We start from the raw sequence: 15,527 nt of genomic DNA on the forward strand, positions 1-15,527 counted from the left end.
CAGGTGGTGGGTGTGTGCTGACCAAATGCTGGTGAGTGTCTGATGGCCTGACTTGTTGGCTGTAGCAATAATTACCAGGAGGGCAGGTTCGTGGCATGACAGAGAGCTGGGGAAGGTAAGAAGGCCAGCCGCTGACAGGGAGTGGAGGAAGGACCCCAGAGATCCAGTTCTAACTCTGCTTCTGCTCCAGGGCACACCAGGAACCTCTTATGGAGGAGTGGGCTACCTGTGAGGTGTCAGCACTGTGGGGAGTTGGCTTGGTGCTGTGGGGAGAGCCGGGACTTCTCATGCAGGCCTTGGTTGGATTTTTTCTGCCCCGTCACTTGCTGTATGATGGTGGTTTGTCACCCCATCTTCCAGAACTTGTTTCCTTCCATCTGCCTCTCAGACTTCATAAAAAAATAAACATGAGAGGATATTATATCCTGCACAGTACCCCACGAAGTTTATTGAAAGTACCTGGAGGGCTTTACAGGGCTTTCTGGAAATCTATCTTCCTCATGAGTACAAGGAGGAGAGGAGCCCAGTTGGCTGTGATGGCTGATGCTGACCTGCCCTGGGCCTGCTGAGGCACCGGAAGTCCCGCAGTCACCCCAGACTTGCTCCCGCTGGCTCCCTGTTGCACGGGTCCCCAGGGCGCCCCTGTTGGTTGGGGCGGTGACTAGAAGTGCTCTCATGGAGCAGCCTGCCTGGTGCCCTCTGAGGAAGCCCTGGCTCTTCCTTGCACCTGCAGTTGAGGAGGAGGCCATGTGAGGTCTGGGTGGAAATACGAACAGCCCCTCACTGGCTCTGCCGGGCCACCTGCTGGCTGCCTTGGCCTGTGCTCACTAAGCATGAAGCCTTGGTGGGGCACTGGAGGTGACCTTGGGTCCTGCTGGCCTGACACACCTGATCCTGCCCGGAGAGGAGCTGCCTTCGAGGGCAGGTGTGGGCCTCTTCTGGGGTGTGGTGCTCTGCTCAAACTCCCTTTGCTCCATCTGTGAGGAGAGAAGATGTGATCCACAGGTGGCTGGGTCACATGCTTGGATTCTGGCTATCTCCTTGGAGATCTGACTCCTGGCCATCGGGCCCTTGGCCAGGTGCAGCTGGCTTCTCTGCATCTGCTCTCCTCACCTCCTCAAGGTAACAGAGGACTGGATTCTGGCGACTGTCCAGGGCTGGAGGGCCAGTTGACGCAGAGCCAGGATCTGTAATGGGGCAAGCAGTTGGGTCAGGGACCACACAAGGCCGCAGAGCATGGCAGGGTGAGGAGCAGGTGCTGGGCTGAGCCACCAGTCTGGGGGGGTGGGGCCGGCACTGGGCCTGCAGTGAGCTGCTCCGGGGAGGTGAAGCAAGGATAGAGCAAAAAGCATTTACTGATTTACTTCAGCGCATAGGCTCTTGTGATGTCCTAAGTCACCTTTGCTGACATCTGACAATCAAAAATGATATGGCCATCTTTATCTCTGTCCTTTGCTATCTACGATAACTGGTTGAATTATCTGCTGCACAGGGACAGGCCCATTAGAGGGGAGTGGCAGATTAAATAAGCATGTTTGGGATTCAGACTACCTGGATTCAAATCCTGCCTTTATCCCTCGGTCACTGGGTGACTGAATAAGTGACTTAACCTATTTGTGTCTCAGGTTTTTCATCTGGAAAATGAGGCTAATAATAATATCAGCATTAGAGGATTGTTGCAGTCAAGGAAGAAAATCTGATCTTTTATTTTTTTTGAGACAGAGTCTCACTATGAAGCTCAGGCTGGCCTCAAATTACTGATCCTCCTGCCTCAGCCTCCTGAGTACCTTTAATACAGGTGAAGTGCTTAAAAAAGGGACTGGCACAAGTAAACTCTCAGTAAATGTTAGCTATTCTTGCTTCACCCCACTCTTTCAAGAACATGACATTTTCCTTTCCTGAATAGGGTGCAGTGGCCCCGGGTGCTACAGGGTTCCTGCTCCTGTCTTGTTACTTGTCGGTCTTAAGGGGTTTTTCCCACCTCTCTCCCAGCCTTCACCTCCCCACCTACCTTTGCTGCTGCAGGCTGTCCTGGTCTCTGGATGAGCCTTTCTGCCAGTAGCCACTCTGGAATCCAGAGTCTGTTCCAAGTAAAAACCTTAGGGGGTGGGGTCTTTGTTTGGGGAAAGCAAAGCCCATGTGGCCTGGTGTTGAGGGTGGTACTGAGGTGGGTGGGCACCTGCAGGTGCTCTGTGCACACAGCAGGGTGACCTTAGAGAAACCAACCTCACGGTGCAGGTCATCTGCCGGAACTTCCCACAGCCTCAGCCATCCTTGACTTTTTTTTTTTGGTACCAGGGATGGAACTCGGGTCCTTGTGCTTGTGAGGCAGGCAACAGAACCACTGAGCTAAATCCCCAGCCCCATCCTTGACTCTTAATCCCAGAACCTTGTGCCAAGTTATCGCTCTTCCCACTCTGTTCAGTCCTTTCTGCCTGAATGCAGGGACTACACAACATGAGTCACCTGTGGTGCCTCCATGGCCATCCTGGTTTGCAAACGGCCATTCTGCCCATTTTGGTGAGTTGGCCTCTGCCTTAGGTCAGAGGGACCTGGATTTGAATTCCTTGCACCACCAGTTCCTAGCACCATTGCTTGAACTCTCTGAATCTCAAGGTCCTTGACTATAAAGTGGGGAGCATAACTTTTAACTGAAATTTAGGATCTCCTTGTATATGAATGTAGGTTCCAGAATATACTACTGGGATGTCAATGTCCATGAAACTCACATCCCTTTGTAGTTGTTGAGGATATCTTGAAATAACTGGCTATGCTTGTTCCTACTTCAAAATTATGGCAGATATTAAATCTCCTTCTATAATTTGTTAGTGAAATAATAAAGAAGCATATATTTTGGCACCGATGTTTTGACCTAATAACTGGTTTTCTTTGAATATTGCTTTCTGCATTTGTGAACATTATCCAAAAGTCCACTGGCTTCCCTCAATTGCCAAAGGAGTTGATGGCTCAAAAACGGTTCTGAACCCACTGAGTGTGGAGGCAGCCCCCAGACCACCCTCACTTTTTTGTTGTTTTTTTGGTCCTGGGGATCAAACTCGGGTCCTTGCACTTGCAAGGCAGACGGGGGAACCACTGAGCTAAATCTCCGGCCCTGCCACCCTTACTTTTGATGCCAACTGTAAGTTTGGGGGCCCAACACCACCTTCAGGCTTGATAAGGCACTAGAAGGACTTATAGGATCTACTGAACGCTGTTACACTTGGGGTGCTGGCATGGGACAGCGTGTTGGAGTGAAGCTTCCGGTGTGCTCTCCCAGGGACACCATGAGCAGCGCAGTGCCGACGTTTCTTGACAAGCTCAGCATTCCCATCCTGCAAAGCTTGCCTGAGCCTTGGCGTCCAGTCTTTGTTGGGCTTGGACAGGTAGATACAGTGGGCCACCTGCCTTTCACCTCCAGCCCTTCCAGTGGTGGAGCTGATACCTTGTGGCACAATCCCTCTCTCCCCTTACCTGAAATCACACTGCTAGGCTGTGTGGTCCCGGACACCCAAGGCCAGCCTCTGTCTGGGTAGGGCTAATCCTTTACACACACTGCATTCTAAACCCTGCCGTGGAGCTGCAAGCTTGGGGTGGTTGAAGGTGGGGCAGTGGAGTGGGCAGCCAACACACAGATGAAGCTACTAAAACACTATTTAGAAGATTTTGTTTTGTACCTTGCAAAGACAATGTGGAGTTCATTGCTTCCAGAGTCCAGAGAATAATCCCAATGATCAAAACCATCCCTTGGTTTAGTACCTAAGGCTTTTGAAAGTGTATTTTCATCTGTTGTCTCATTTAGTTAAGCCTCAGACGCAGGAGCTCCTGAAGGTTGGGGGTCCCCGAGGCCAGACTCAGCCCTCCTCCTCCTCCTGCCCTGCCTGGCCCTTCCTCCAGGTACTTCAGACAGAGTCTGTTCTGTGGCCAAGATCAGCAGATGTTTTGCAGATTCAGGTGCGTGGTAATGCCCGGGTGGTCTGTTCTGGAATGTGCTCCGCGGGGCGTTTCCATGCGGTCACTGCCCCTGCTGTGACCAGCAGACATGAGGGAGGCTCCCTAGCCAACATGTTTCGGCTCATCTGAGGCAAGCTGTCACCCGACAACGCCGTGAGCTCACCCTGAAGTCTGGTGTAAATTCCACGTGCTCAGCCTCTGGGTGAGTGTGAGAAGCTACCCTCTGGGGACGCTTCCCATGAGAGGTCTTCCCCGGGGCCAGACAGCTTTGTGCTGTCCCTGGAGACAATGCCTGTGCTCATGAGTCTGCTCTCAGGAACCTGCAAAGGAATCACTGCCACTTTACTCAGGCCCTGTGCCTCTCTGAAGGGAACCACCCTCTCCTCCGCCTCCTCCTGTCTCTTCTTTCCATGGTCACCTGACTGGACTTCGGCTCCAGCTCCTCAGGCAGGGCCTGACCTGTTCCTGGCTGCGTTTCAGCACCTGCCCCACTGCCTGACTAATGTTCGTTGAATGAATAAATAGAGATGCATCCATGAGGTCACTTACTGAATTCGATGCTGGGGCAGCTTTTCTTCTCTGGTGGCTCTGGAGGCCAGAGGTCCAAAATCAGTATCTCGAGGCCACAGGCAAGCTGACAGACAGCAGGTTATGCTGTCTCTGGAGGCTCTAATGGATAATCCCTCTCTTCCGGCCTCGAGTGGCTGTGGCATTCCTAGGCTTGTGGCTGTGCCTCTGTGGCCACATCATCTTCTCTTTGGTGTGTGTCATGTCTCCCTCTGCTTCACTCTCATAAGGACACATGTGAAGGCCTGTAGAGGGTTAAGGGAGGGAAAGAGGACATAAAAGAATGACGATGCATTATGTGCAGTACCAACTCCCCACGAAGAATGTAATCATTACCCAGTGCAAAGCTGGGTGTGGTGGTGCACATCTGTAATCCCAGCACTCAGGAGGCTGAGGGAGGATGGTTGCTTGGGCTACATAGTGAGTTTAAGGCCAGCCTAAACTACATAGTGAGACCTTGTCTCAAAAAACAACAAAAAGTTATCAGGTACTAATAAAAGTAAAAATTAAAAAAGTCACAAGCTAGGCATGGTGGTGCATGGCTGTGATCTCCACTCGAGAGGCTGAGGCAGGAAGATCTTCTTGAGTTTGAGACCAGCCTGGGATACATAGTGAGTTCAAGGCCAGTCTGAACGACACAGGCAGACCCTGTCTCAAAATAAAACAAACACACAAAAAATCACACCACAAGGTGGAAACTCAAGATGGTAATGAGAGAGGCAAGAGAAACAGTGCAGGCACAACCCTACGCTCTGTCTACCTGTGGTGATGTTGAGAAACGTGGGCCCCAACCACCTCATAGATGCCATAACAGCTCTACACCTTTGTCCTTTGGTTGGGCCAACCTGGGGTTCTGGTTCCCCATAGCTTTTCCCTTTGTGCTCAAGCATAAGAGTAAAAGCCTTGTTCCTTAATCCCAGCTACCAAGGCCTCCCTTTCTACACCAGCGACACAGATAGGAGGTGCATATCTGTGGGGCCTGGGCACGGGCTGCCGCCCACACCCTCAAAGGCCCCTCATGCCCTCACTGGTGTCTGGTGGGGGAAGGCACATGTCCCACCCACTTCCAGTTCAGGGAAAGGTGCGGGTGACAGAGGACTGTGGGTCACCAGGAAGCCATGCTGCCCCCGCGGGAGCCAGTGCTACAGTGGAAAGTGTGAGAACTGGGAATAACCAACCCATTTAGCCCTGGAGTGCACATTCAGCCCACATTCAGGCCTTACTGGGGTGCCCTTATCCTCCATGGTTCTGAATCATTATTTTCCCCTTTGTATTGCTCTCCTGGGGATTGAATTAAAGGCCTCACACTGGGCCAATATTAGGCAAGTGGTTACCATTGAGTCTCTTCTCCAGCCCTCTCTGAATTTTTATTTTGAGACAAGGTTTTGCTAAGTTGCCCAGGCTGGCCTTGAATTTGAAATCCTCCTGCTTCAGCCTTCTGGGTAGCTGGGACTATAGGCTTGAACCACTATGCCCAGCCTGACTCATTTCTTGATTTATTATTCCAGGGCCCTGTATAACCCAGAGTTTTTGTTCTCCATTCTCCAGATTTCCCATCTTGTCATTGCTTTGGCCGGTGTCCCCACCTTCCAGAGAGAGTCCCCTGGTAACGGCAGGACCCTTGCAGCAGATACTCCAGGACCTGGAGGCTCATGTCCCTCCTGAGCCCAGCTAGGTGGAGCCGGAGTGGGGGTGTGGTGGGGTACAGATTCATTCCGCTTCAACCTCCCTGTGGAGCTGGCTGTCCTTGGCTGGAGGGGCTGCCCGCCTAAGTGCTTGGCCTCCCGGAAGTCCTGAGCAAAGTCTGGCCATTTTCACACAGCTGCTTTTATCTGATCATCCCCGTGAGCCCTGAGAGCTGCTGTGTGACACTGGGCAGAGTCTCAAATGGGATTTGAGTGGCCTGGGGCCACTTGTGCCGCGGATCCCAGAGTTTTCACAGACAGCCTCCTGGTTACACCTGACACCTATGTCAGGTCTTAGTTTTTCTTCATCAGAAATTGCTTGTGCTCCCAGCTGCTGGCCCTGAACCAGGTAAGAGGCAGAGGTGAGTCAGAAGTGGGGCTGCCCTGTAGGGCTTCTTCCTGGTAGGGGAACTGGCAGGTGAACCAGTATGAGGAGCCCAACAAGGGCAGTGTGTTCAGGGCTGGCTCGACGCCTGACATTTCCAAAGGCCCCTTCCCACCTTGAGGCCTTGCTGCTTGCTGGCCTCTTGGCCCCAATGCCTTTCTCATCTGCATGGGACAAGCCCCTGCCTATCTTCAGTCCTCCCTGAGGCCCTCCCCTCAGTCCAACAATTGCTTCTGTTTGACAGTCTCATGCCTGATTTCTTGTCCTCTCTCTCCCTGCCCCAGGACAGGGACACCGCCTATCTTGCTCCTTATTGAACCCTGGTGCCTGGCACATAGTAAGTGCTCAGGGAGGTTTAGAGTCAATGAAGGAAGCTGTTTCACAGGAGAGGAACTGGTAAACTTTCTCAGGAGGAAATCTGGGAAGGCTTTCAGGAGGAGGTGAGAGGTGAGGACTAAGCTGGGCTTTAAAAGAAGAATGAAAGGGCCAGGGATTTAGCTCAGTGGTTCCGCCACCTGCCTTGCAAGTGCAAGGTCCCGAGTTCGATCCCCAGTACCAAAAATAAAATAAAATAAATAAAATAAAAGAATGAAAATTAGCAGGCAGTTCCGGGCAGTAGAAATTGCATGCGCCAAGGCTCAGAGAGGCGACAACCTGTGGAAGTTCAGTGTTGTTACAGAGTGAGTGGGGGGTGGGACAGGGTGAAGGTGCAGGAAGGCAGGACCTGCTCATGGGAGGCTCAGTGGGTGCTTTCAGAAGCCAGGATATGTGGAGGAGGAGGGGCGTCCCCTGCCTGTGGTTTGCAAAGATGGTTCTGGTGGCTCTGTACTAAGGACTGAGGCTCCAGACTGGAGCTAGGAATCCAGTTAAGAGGCTCTGTGATATTCCCACACCCTTGAGGGTGATGAGCCTGAGCCCACGCAGTGTCCGAGAGCATGGGGGAGAAGAGAGGAGCCTGAGATTTCAGGCTGGAGTCCAGGGCTTGAGGACGAATTTGGTGCTGGAGAAGGAGTAGTGGAAGAAGATCCAATTAATCCAAGCCAAGGCCTCAAGAGGAGCACAACTTGAAGGCAGCTGGGAAGGGAAGGGACAGGTCGGTTCCGCTGTAGACACCCTGAGTCTGAGGATCCCTCGGGACTTGTATGGTTGGGATGAAGGCTCGAGGGAAGTCAGAGCAGGAGGTGTAGATTTGGGCTTCTGGATATGTGCATGAATTAAATCACAGGGGAATGAGACTGCCAGGGAGAGGGTACAGAGTAAGAGCGGAAGTCTTGTTATAAGACCCTTGGGTAAATAAAGACTCACAGTCCTTTCGGAGGAGGAGCACACCAAGAAACAGTGACCAGAGAGGCCAGGGAACCAGGGAGAGGAGCTGTCATGGAGATGCCACCGGGGCTGTGGCTGTTCCCAACGCCTGTCCCTCCTTCCTCTTTCCTATCCTGTGACTGTCCTTGGCATAAGCATATGGATATTCCTACTCCAGAGAAAGAATCTGGATCATGGAAGCCGGTGGTGGTGCTCTCATCTCCTCACCAGTGATTGGCTTGGGACTGACCCGTTAGGATCAATGAAGTATGAAGGCCCAGGAATTAGCAGTTGAAAGGCCTCCATCAGGAAGCTTTGTCAGGCACCTGTGTGGCACGTTTGCAGCTGTAATTAGATTTGGAATTGGCTTTTCCAGGGGAGCCTGCAGCTCTTGGGAGACCTTGCTGAAGGTGCAGGTTCCCCCGCTGGAGTGGGTCTGTCCAGGCCGGGCTGGGTGGGATTCTCTAGCCTGTGCTGCTGGTGCTGCTAAGGGTTTGGTTTCCTGGGCAGGAAGGGACCGGAATCTGGAAGCTCCCTTACCCACAGCAGATGTGAGGAGGGTGCTGGCCCAAGCATGCTTGGCTCAAGTTGGTGCTGGAGTCAAAACTAGGGTGGTGGCAGAACTCAGCCTGCCTGACTGGGAAGCAAGTTCACAGGGTGAAGCGTGGAGCTGCCAAGCTCCAAGCTCTGGAAGGCCTGCAGTGTAGACCAAGGGCTAGAAATAGCAGGCCAGAGAGCTGTGGCTGGCCTTCTCCAGGGACAGCGCTCTTTTAAGTTCAACTAGGAGCTGTGATTTGAGGTCACTTCTGTGTCTGCCAGGCCCTGGAAAGGGGTAGATGTCCCTGGAGCACACAGAAGCCTCCTGTTCATACTGGGCAACCTTGGCCTTGGACCCCAGGGTTTCTGGACCTTGGTTTTCAGGACTGTCCAACCTGGGGATGGAAATGGTATGTGACCTCTTCCCAGAGGCCCTGCAAGGGTATGCTGAACCTGAGGGCTCCACCTGCCTGACACATTGGGTCAGTGACCATGTGGCCATGACAACATCTCTTCTTCAACACGGAAGTGGGGAAGAAGCTCAGGGAAGGGGGGTGCTGTCAAATCAGGAGGAGGAAGGAATGGGAGTTGGCCAGGACTGGAGACTGGAGATGCTGGTCAGCACCCAGCAACCAGAACATTCTAGCACATTCCAGCACATTCCTGAAAGGGAGCTTCCTTGGGAAGAAGCTGCAGTTTTACAGGGATGACAGGGAAGGCACTGTGAAAATAGTGAAATTGTCCCAGCTTCTGTGGTACTGTGAGGTTGTGCTTGTCCTCTCCTCCTCTCTCTGCCTCTGCTTCTTTGTTTTCTCTTCCTTTCTGTTTTCCCAGCTCTCCCCTTCCCTTCTGTCTTCTCCCTCCATCCTTTCTTGTCTCTCCGAATGTCACCTTGGCGTTGGGTCTCTTTCTGGCCACCACCTGTGACTGAGTCTCTATCACATACGCTCACACGTTCTCACCTAGTGTCACACCCACAGTGCCACGCGCGCGCGCACACACACACACACACACACACACGCTCACACGCCCTGGGCCTGGCTGGATCGTCATCATGCTGCTGCCGGCCCTGGGCAACAGAGGAATCGCACGTGTTCGGCACACTTTCCCTGTGCTCTCACTGACACCTCCTCACTCATCCCTTGCTTTATAAATACTCGCTTACAACGTCACCTGTGTCTTCATCGCTTTTTATCAGCAAACATTCCAATGCCTTCCTGGTGCCTCCTGCTGCGGTGCGGGGCAGGTGGGCCCTGAGAAGCCACTCCAGCAGCGGGAGGGCAGCCCTCAGCTCTGTGAGCCCCGGCAAAGGCTGCAGTGTCCACGCCGGCACAGTGCTCCCCATTAGGGCAGTGTGGAGCCAGGGTACCCGAGGGAGTCTGGGTCCTGACTTTCCCATGCATCTCTGGCAGACCATGCAACCTCTTCTGGCCTCGGCTTACTTTTCCTCTCACTTGCTTTTAGAGATGGGGTGCTGGGCTGGAATTCTTGGGGTCTGATAATCCTCTTGCCTTGGCTGCCCAAGTAGCTGGAACTACAGGTGCTCACCCCCGGTGCTGCCCAGCAGGTCATTATTATTTTAAATCTAGAAATTGGGTGTTTTGTTTGCTTCATTGATTACACATGGGTTCTGCGGCGTGTGCTCCCTCCGAGGGTGAGGACAGTGAGTATAATGATGGTACTGACGCCATTGAGTGTCCCATGCTGTTTGTCAGGCACTGTTCTAAGTGCCTCAGTGTTTCGGCACCATCTTATAACCACCTCGTGAGATGGTAGTGTTATGTCTGTTTCACAGGTGAGGAAATGGAGGTACAGAGAGGTTAAGCTACTTGTCCAAGGTTGCACAACAGGTAAGTAGCTGAGCTGGGTTTCAAACCTAGCACCTGGGCCCAGACCCTACCTCCTTTGCTTGTTTCCCTGATGGCCTGTGGAATACTCTCCTTTCCAGACTTTTCTGGGGTGGCCTGGTAGAATGATGTTGGTACCCTCTCCTCAGGACCTCTGAGAAACTATATTTACAGGCCTGGCTGTGTGGACAGTGCTCAGGGGAGGTCATGCGGTCCTGGGACTGTGTGATCCTCTCTCCTGGGGCCTTCTGAGGGACGTGGGGTCCCTGTGAAGACAGGGGCTGCATTAACCATCTGTGTGTCCAGGCTGTGTTGCCCATTGTGCCTGTCTTTGGAGAATCACTGTTCCCAGCCCTGCGCGCCAGGCCTCCCGTTTGTCAGCCATGTTCCCTCTGGTTTCTGTGTATCTGTGTTGTGTGTTGACTCTGGCTGCTGTCTTTGTTTCACTGCTAAAAGGAGAATCCAGGTGGAACGAGGTCTAGCTCATTCCTTCAGTCAGGACGCTGTGCTGACCATCTAGGGGATCCCAGGACGAACACAGTGTGCTCTGGCCACAGAAATCTTGGGGTCCCATAGAAGCACTCTCCATCCACTACTGTGCCACAGCTGTTCGTGTGTGTGAGAGTGTGCACTGCCTCCATGGCACACCCTGCAGGGCCATGGACCGGGCTCTTGGGGATGCCTCACATAGCAGACAATAGTTAATAAGTTGGGGTGCAGAGACCCCCAAACACAAATACATTGATTCATACAACGTCATTTTTTTTTCAATACTAGGAATTGAAATCGTGGTCTGGCACAAACCAGGCTAATGCATTACCTCTGAGCTCCAATTCCAACCCTTCTTATTTTTTATTCTGAGGCAGGATCTCACTGAGTCACTAAATTGTCCAGGCTAGCCTCAAACTTGCAATCCTCCTGCCTCAGCCTCCCTGCATAGCAGAGTGCAGATATAGATGGCACTTAGGCTGATGGGACAGCTCAACTCACAGTCACTCAGGGATCCAGTGTGCCTTTCTTGTCCTTGGCTCTAACCCACTCTCGGTGTTGTCCCCCTGCATGTGGCTGGAGCCTGGTGAGAGCCTTACGGGCATTCCAGCCTGTGCGAAGGGTGACGGCAGGGCAGAGAGGCAGCTCACACATCCTGTTGGCCAGAACTTGGACATCTGGCCATGCCTGGTTACAAAGGAGGTGGGGAAATGTAGTCTATGGGCAGATGGTCACATGTCCAGTCAGAAGTTTAATGTGGCAGGAAGGGATAACAAGGGATCATTATCTCCATTACTCTACCACCATGATTCAGGCTGTGGCATGTGAGGAGAGTACTATCAGGCAGAAATTACAGCGGGAGGGGATTCCAGGTACATCTCAGAAGATAGCAGATGTGGGGAAGGTACAGGACACATTTGGAGAAAGTGACTATCCAGCCAGGTGAGGGGGCACATTCATCTAATTCCAGCTACTTCAGAGACTGAGACAGGATGATTGCAAGCTCAAGACCAGCCTGGGACATTTAGCAAGACCTTGTCTCAAAGAAAAGAGTAAAAATAGGGCTAGGGATTTAGCTCAGCGGCACCGAGCCTGAGTGGACAGGCTTCACACAACCTCTCAGCCTCCTCTCTTGTCCAACACATGCTTAACACTGGGCAAGGCACGGGCAGATCACAAAAGGGGCTGTCAGGGCCTCTCTCCAGGGCTGGGTCTTGGCTGTGTGTGGATGTGGGAGTGTGGGGCCGTCACCTCGGCTGCACTAGCAGTTTGTCCAGTGTTTGGACATCTTCTCAGGCCCAGTGGGCTCTGCGCAGCAGCTGGTCTCCTGCAGCTCCCGGCTGTCCAGCTCCTGCTCACCCCAAGGTGACTATGTCACCTATAGAGATTTAGGAAACCAAAACCATTGTGTGAGCCAGTGGCATGAAGAAAAGGCACCAGTGCCCAGATGGAGAGGCTTAGGACATTCTCGAGGGGGCCTCCTTCTCTCTGGAACCTCGGATGAAATCAGCACAGACATGCGGCGTGGACTCTGGGTCTCAAAAGAGGAGTAGAAACGATTCAGACTGAGGCCACAGGGACAGGAAATCACTAAGTAGTCAGCACCTCGCCCCCATGTGAGGGGCCCCCTTCCCCTGGCCAGGGCTTATTCCTCACTCAGGATATTCTCCCTTTCCTTCTTGTTTTCCCAGCGCAGCGCTCCAGGTGCTTGCAGCAGAATCACTGGCTGTCCTTCAACAAATGCAGACTCCTGGGCCGCCTCTCAGATGTACTGTTAGAAGCTGAGGACGGGACCCAGGTGTCTGCATTTTTAACCAGCTCCCTGGGTGACTCTGAGGCACTGCCCACTAGGAACTGTTGGCCCCAAGGTACTTCTGGCATGGCCAGCCGCTGTGGGACTGGCACAAAGCAGGCCCATGTGACATTGTTGTGACATGGAGAGCACCGCAGGGACAGACAACAAACTTTTGGGCCCTTAGCCTGTTACTCATTAGAAGTGTGATTTATGTTTTCTTTCGAGGCAGTCAGGACTTAAAAGCGGTTTTTGCTAAAAGTAGCAAGTATTCACTGGGGCCTACAGATCAGTTACAGTAAGTAACTAAAAGCAGAATCAAGTCTTGACCTTCATTTTGTGAAACTGGGTCAAATCCTTCCCTGCGTTGCCTGTAGGGCTATTAGTCACTTAGGGAATGTCTGCAAGTTGGTAAAACAAAGTCTGTTAGCCCTAAATTTACCTAGTCTATTTCGTTACCCTTCAAGATCACGGATATCAGAAGAAGAGATGTACAGGAACATAGCTACACCCAGAATCACCATTGCCTAAACCTGTGGTCACCTTGGATGCCAGCAGAGCCTCATACAACTGAACTTGTCTCTCAGTTCGTGAAGACTCGCCTTATAGGAACCCAGTTGCCCCCCAAGTTGCGAGGAGTCCTCTGGAGCTGGAAACCAGGCTGAGGTAGAGATGGATAGGACCCTGGCCCAGCATGGCACCCACCAGGCTGGTCTCCACTCTTGTGGGAGCGGCTATCCCATCCTCTCCACCACGTGCCCCTCCAGCCGCTCCTCACACCGGAGACCTGCCCTATCTTCTCGTTCCTTTGGATCACAGCTTTTGCTTGAGAATTCATACTGTCTTTTAATCCTGTTATCACTAGAGCAAGAGTCTGACTCAGTGGCCCCATCTGTGCGTGGAGTCCAGGACTCTCCAGGGTTGTATGGAGAACTAGGTGAGAGCTTCTACAGAACCTATCTGGTGCCTAGCACGACATTCAGCAAAGCAGATTTAAAAACTTCTTTTATAAAGAAAACCAAGTTATGTCTCATCCAGAAGAGAAAAGAGTGCATGTAAAATTAGCATTACAGCCCAGTGGAAGCTGTCCTGCACCTCACCCTCTCAGGAGTGCCGGAAACCTCAGTCTAGGGGCCCTTCTGCCACTCCTCCTTCTAGCCACAGGAGTCTCCAGTAGGGAGGCACCCCCTTTTTAAAAGGGGAAAGCTTTCCTGCACAGAGTCACTCGGGACACCTGCAGACCTCTTCCCAGATGTCTCCAGCCAGTTCGATTTAGGGTACTGGCGATGGATTCTTGGGATGAGCATTTAAAAGCAGGTGCTTCTTACCTTTTCAAAAGTTAGGGAAACAGCCATTTAAAGCAAATTTAACCCTCTGGTTCATTTCTGACGAACCAGAAATTTCCTCCCTTACTACCCATAATTCTTTGTCTTTCCCCGGCTTTATCCAGGGCTCAGAAAACAGTATTTGAGGTGTGAAGACCTGAGAGTTGTGTTTGGAGATTACAAAGCATAAAATCTTAGTATGTGTTTATGTCGTTCACGTGTGAATGTGCACACACACACACACACACCTGAAAACTACCTATGGTGATGGGGAAGGAAATTGGCTAAAACCCTAAAAGCTGTGGGCTGCGACAGTGCTCCGAGGAAATTCGTCTCCAGTACTAAGATGAAAGGAGGAGGAGATTCCATATGGGTGGATGGGGAGAGCTTGGGATACAAGGCAGAGTGGAGACTCCAGCACCTGAATGGCCACAGTGCCACCCGTAGCTGTCACCATCCTGCCATCCTGGAACTGGGGAGGGCGAACACTGCCTTAGATGCTTCAAGCCTAGGGAAGCGGGAAGCGGGGAACCTGTCCTGCTAACTTGTGCACAAGGGAAGCACTTTGCCAAGCCTCGTGAGGACAGGCCTAGGCAGTCGGTCATCCCTGCTGGCACCCCACCCCCAGGACAATCCTAGATGAGCTCTGTGTGCTCCCTGGGCCTGAGGGAGGCCCAAGGCCAAGGGCCTGGCTTTTCTCACTGATCCCAGTGCTGCTGGTGACTCCATTTTCTGACATGACCTCTAACAGGAGCTTGAGAATAACGTTGAGCAAGGTCACACTCAGCCACATTTTGAGGAACCATCTACACTGGCCATGAGCAAGTGCAGGTGAAGTGCTGGCTTAACAGCATTCTCCCAGGATGGGTCAGGAACACCAGCGATAGCAGGTGATGGCCCTTGGGTAATGACTTATGAAAAACAAAACAAAAAAAATCCCTATGAATCCACTAAAATCCATTAAGTTGTATGTGTTACATGAGTGAATTGTATGATTGTACAGTAAGTTATATCTCAATAAAATTGTTGCAAAAACTAAATCCAGAAAAGCAGATGATTTCCTAGAAAGATCTCCCTCTTTCTCTCTTTGTGTTACTGGGGATTAAACCTAGGGCCTTTGACTCAGCTACATCCCTGTCATTTTTTATTTTGAGACAAGGTCTTACTAAATCACCAAGTTGCCAAGGCTGGGTTTGATTGAACTTGCAATCCTCCTGCCTCAGCCTCTCAAAGTGCCACCGTGCCAAGCAAGGTTTCTCATTTTAAGATATAACCATCAGCCTGTGCAGGACTTAATCTTCCCTCTTTCCCTGTCCTGTGTGGAAAAACACCTGTCTGTGACAGGCCTTCCTTCAGCACCACAGAATCTGACCCAACCTCACCCTGACACATTGCTCAACTCTTCAAGGGGATGAGATTTGGCAAATCCTAAAAGAATCAGAGGAGGGAACCATGGGTTTTCAGGCTTGGATTTACAGGCTGACTCATGAATAACAATAGCCATAAAGCATGAGTGGTAGGAGCTAGCCTTTACTGAATTTACTGCCCCAGGCCCCGCCTGAGCACATCCCATGGGGTTGTCCGTACTTGGGCGGGCGTAGCTGCATTTCACACCGGGGAACAAGCACACTTGGAGTGAATTGC

At 52.0% G+C, this 15,527-nt stretch overlaps 1 long non-coding RNA gene across 1 annotated transcript in view; it reads left to right on the top strand.

Annotated features, from left to right (window-relative positions):
• LOC110350327 (uncharacterized) overlaps positions 1-14,915 on the top strand; it is a 37,817-nt gene extending 22,902 nt beyond the window's left edge. Inside the window, exons 7-9 of the long non-coding RNA XR_015442834.1 lie at positions 4-10,280; positions 13,026-13,224; positions 13,424-14,915. This is a non-coding gene — a long non-coding RNA (uncharacterized LOC110350327). The remainder of the gene's footprint in view (positions 1-3; positions 10,281-13,025; positions 13,225-13,423) is intronic.
• Positions 14,916-15,527: the final 612 nt, after the last annotated feature.

Source organism: Heterocephalus glaber, unplaced genomic scaffold (assembly GCF_053883595.1).
Source record: "Heterocephalus glaber isolate CG9 unplaced genomic scaffold, H.glaber_assembly_v1.0 deba00001555, whole genome shotgun sequence".
Lineage (NCBI taxonomy): Eukaryota > Metazoa > Chordata > Mammalia > Rodentia > Bathyergidae > Heterocephalus > Heterocephalus glaber.